Here is a 4,700-nt window from a genome sequence, read left to right on the forward strand (position 1 = left end):
GCACAAAACCTACATACACACACATACACACACACAAATACACACACACACACACACACACACACACAGACACACACACACACCATGAAAGTAGAAGGGTGTCAGCAGAAGTGAGAAGGGGATAAAAGAGGGTAGTGGGGGGTGACCATGATCATGATACAATATGTAAACTAATGCAATTTTTAATAGGAAGGCTATACACATGGCCAAAATCAAAATTAAAGAAAATTAAGCACTAACAACAACAAAAAAAAACAAAATAAAAAACCTGGGTACAGTGATGTATACCTGTCTTCCTAGCCCTGCAGAGGCAGAGGCAGGGAAAGCTCTCATGTTCACTGTTCAGCCAGCCTACCAGAATCAGCAAGTCTCAGGTCCCAGCCAGAGACTCTTTCTCAAAAACAAAGTAGATTAGGATGTGTGAAAGGGCCAGTCCTGCTGTTCCAAAGCTGCAAGATCTCTATGACACAGGGCACAAGAGGATAACCAAGAGGAGTCCTGATGAGAATCCAATATTGGTGGTGTTGCAGAAGCCAGAGATCTCAAGCCAGACCAATGACTCATTGGAATGAGCATTTGCAAATGAAGACATGTAGTCAGAGGGATATACTATGGAACACGGTGAGCTACTACAGTTTCCACAACGAGATGTTTTATATGCTTTGGGTCTTGTTGTTGTTTCTTGTGTATTTTACTTTAGCGTGTAGGTTGCAAGGCTGAAGGGTGGATATGAGTGACTAGAGAGATGAGTGGGACTGGAGTGAATGATGTGAAACTTACAAGGAATCAATAAATAGCTCAAAAGCTAAAAAAAAAAGAAGAAGAAGAAGAAGAAGAAGACAATACATACAGCTTCTAAATAATGGCACTTGAGGCCTCCACAAATATGTTCACACATCCATGAACTCACCAATACACACACACACACACACACACACACACACACACACACTCACTCACTCACACACATACACAAAAAGGCATGAAGATATATAGAATTATCCCTGATAATTGGGAATCTGGAATCAGGTAGCCAGGGGTGGTACTCAGGAGCTTATTCCACTCAACACATCTAACCCTGCTTGAAAATTGATGGTAGAACTGTGGTAGGGAGAGGTGAGGCAAGGAGGAGGATGTTGAGAGCATAGAATGAAGACCCTGAATCCTCTTGACACTGTGCACTTGGGTGGGTATTTGGCCTGTCAGATTTCAAATTCCTCATTTGCAAAAGTACCAGTTCCTTTAATAAGGGAAGGAGATGTCTACAAATATTACATATAACAAGCATTGAAAGTGAATAAGTGGTCTGTTTGAAGACACCAAATAATTTGACAAATGAGTTAAAACAAGGAAAAGGGACACTCAGTAGACACAAAGGTCCCAGAGAGAAGACAGCACAGACTTGAAGAGGAACAGGGTTTGGGGAAGAGGGAGCAGCGGTGTTGTGTTGTGATGCCTACACACCCATGCAACATTTAGTCATCTAGTTCTGGATCTTCTCACCTGTTTCCCCTTCTGGGTCTATTTTCCTGTGTGAAAAGTATGGATGTCCTGTTACTGGTGAGGTTAAGGATTCCAGGTGAAACAGCTGTCCTACAATGTCTTAGAATGAAGGGCTTGCTGGCATCAAGCTGCCAACCTGACAGAGGTGATGCTGTTGGTCATGCTGTGAGGAGAAAGACGAGCACTTGGGATCTTACAAACTGGGTTTGGGGGAAAGCACAGGTAGATGGGTACTGCCAAAGGGGCTGAGGTGACCATGTGGGCAGGAGAATCAGAGGGTCTGTATAGGCTTAGATTTTTTTAAAACCTACTTTCAATAAGGGCTCTCAAATGTTTCAACCTCCCTTATAGCTCATCATCCAAAGGTAGGGGAGAAAGATGGTAAATAGGACAAGGGTATGTGAACCTGCTTAGAAGTAGTTCCTTGGGGTAATTCAATCTCTGTGGTCAGGATACAAGCAGTCTAGTTCAGTAGTTTCAGGATACCAAAACACGAATTGGCGTCTGTGACACAATCCAGCAGAAACAGCCAGGCCTCCACTGAATTAGCACAAGTCAGTGGGAATGACCAGTACCAGTGGGGGGACTCTAAGAGAAGTTATCTACCATGCCTCTCTCAAGGAAGTGAAGATCAGCAAAGATGAAGCCATGAGACCAACGGAGCTTTGCAAAGGTAGTTATGCGAGTGTGCCTTCGCTGTCTATTGAGTCCTATTTATAGTTTCTTTAAACATCACATGTCCTCCTACAGGTCTTGCCTCGGCAAAACACCATGTGAGGGGGCCTCACTATGTGAGTCTGTATCAGCAAACCACGTGAGTCTATAACACCTGACATATCCAGAAACTTCCACTTCAGCCTATGCCTTACTTGGTCCAGAAGCTTAGTGAGGTTACTAAGGCTTTGCTTTCCAGAACTTTCCTCTCACCTTGACCCCAGGCCTGTCCTCTCATGATCATTGAAAGAGAAATGACACATGTAGAAAGCAGTCTTATACCTATAGTGCCTGCTCCAGTAGACTTCCTCACACCCATGTCTGCAGGAAACCTTCATTGGCTGCTCCATTCAACAGACATTTGAGGAAGGATCCAGAGAGAGAGTTAACCTGTTTAATTTTTAAATGAATGAATCGAAATACCAATGGTCTGGGTTTTTTTCTTTGTCTTGAAATGTACTATGAGGAAAATTTTCTATAACAACAATATGGACACATTCATAGCAAATCATTAGAGAAATTCAAGTTTCTATCTGCAATGACAAGTTAAGCATTTAACTTCTATGCTTTTTAGGATTTGCAACTGACTAGGGAGCAATTAAGACTGAGTTTTATTGAATGGACATGAAACCATTTCTTTTTTTCCAGAAAGAAAGACTAACTTAGTAATGGGCTTTAGACTTAATTTAAACTCACTCTGGTATCTTCTTTGAATAAAACACATTTGCAGGTAAAATTTTAAAATATATATCAATTGCAACATGCTACGCTCATCTCCTCACCCATGAACATTCATGGAGTAGATTTTTGAATGACTAAGTAGTTAAACTTATCAGCTACTCCACAGGAAGACTGAATTAATTAGATTTCATGTTCTGGTGAACTCTGTCCAGTGGCAGTTTAGAACGTAGTACCTTTAGTAACCTGTATCTAAAAGCTAGCCCCATGGGAACAACAGAGGCCCAGATGATTCTGCACTAGCCTCTTTCAGGGTTATACACATCTCCCCGCAACTACCCAGAATTCCTGTGGTCCCTGATTCTTAGTTATTAACTCCTCATGCTACTTTAGCATTCTTCCACCAATACTTTGAAAAATTGCACGGACAATTATTATCAGACAAGGGATTCTCTTGCCCAGAGAAACATTAAACTTACCAGTCTATGTCCAAATCCCTTTTCCTGTTACTGTGATAAAATATTGTAACAAAAGCCACTTAAGAAAGAATAGGTTTATTTTATGTCACAGTTCATGGTACAGCCCATTATGATGGGAAGATCAAGGCAGCAGGAGGTTGAAGAAGCCTGTCACATCACAACCACCATTACTAATCAGATGGCGATAAATGGATGCTGCTGCTCATCTCATTTTCTCCATTTATGAACTCGTTTCCAGCCAGGGAAAGGTGTCACCCACAGTAGACTACGGTTCCAATTTCAATGAAACCAGTGAAGATAATCCCTTATAGAAATGCTTAGAGGCTATCTCCAAGGTGATTCTAGGTTCTGTTATGTCTGCACTTAACACTAACTTACTTAGCCCTTGCTCAGGGCTACAGCAGACTCCAAAGACACTGCTGGTACACCCCACACCCAGCCTTTGTGTTGTTGGCCATAGTTATCCTGTATGGAGATCTCAGCGTCCAGCCTGCACCCCTACCAGAGGAATAAATGTAGGTTTCAAGCAATGGTCTTAGATGATAGCTACAGGTATAAATCTTAGAATTTGAAGTTTTAAGTGATACAGTTAAAAGGGTATATCCCCAGTGGCTTTAATAAGTTGTAGGTGTATTAGTATTCAGAACAAGGTTGGCAAGTGGAAATTTTCAACTGGGAACATTCTACAGTACTAAGTTGATTAGATGCAATGTTCTACACTAAAATTTTAGGAAGATTAATTATTAAATATATAATTTGGAAATCTCAGGAGTGACTGAAATTATTTGCTTCGTTTAAAACAGGATTCAAAACTTCTGATATATAGAAATGCTTGTGATTTGCTTAATAACAATCTTTTAGCCGATTAAGTGGAAGGTGATCTTTACAGATCTGTCCAGGACTTTTCAGTTATTATGAAAATGTCATCTGACTTACATGAAGGCTTTTGCTGTATGAAGAGGTTATTTGCAATCACCAATGATTAGAATATCTGTATTTCCTAATTTTGTGTTTTCAGGCACAAATTAATAAATTAACTTTCCTACTGGGAAGTGTCTTTAATCAGCACATACCCTGCACTCAGAACGACCCTGGGAAACAGTAGTGTTTTCTTTTTTCTGTTGTGGGAAGCTAATCCAGGACCTCATAGACGGCAGGCAAACACTCTACCAAACTGAGCTATATCCCCTATGTAATGTTTTGATGTTGATTTATGGGATATGGGAATTTAAGTAGATGGCACAGTTCTATTCTAAAAAAAAGTGATGGAAACTAGATTTATTAGATTCTGGAGATGATACCACACTGCTGACCATTAAAACTTCC

This window comes from Mastomys coucha, chromosome X (assembly GCF_008632895.1).
Source record: "Mastomys coucha isolate ucsf_1 chromosome X, UCSF_Mcou_1, whole genome shotgun sequence".
Classification (NCBI taxonomy): Eukaryota; Metazoa; Chordata; class Mammalia; order Rodentia; family Muridae; genus Mastomys; species Mastomys coucha.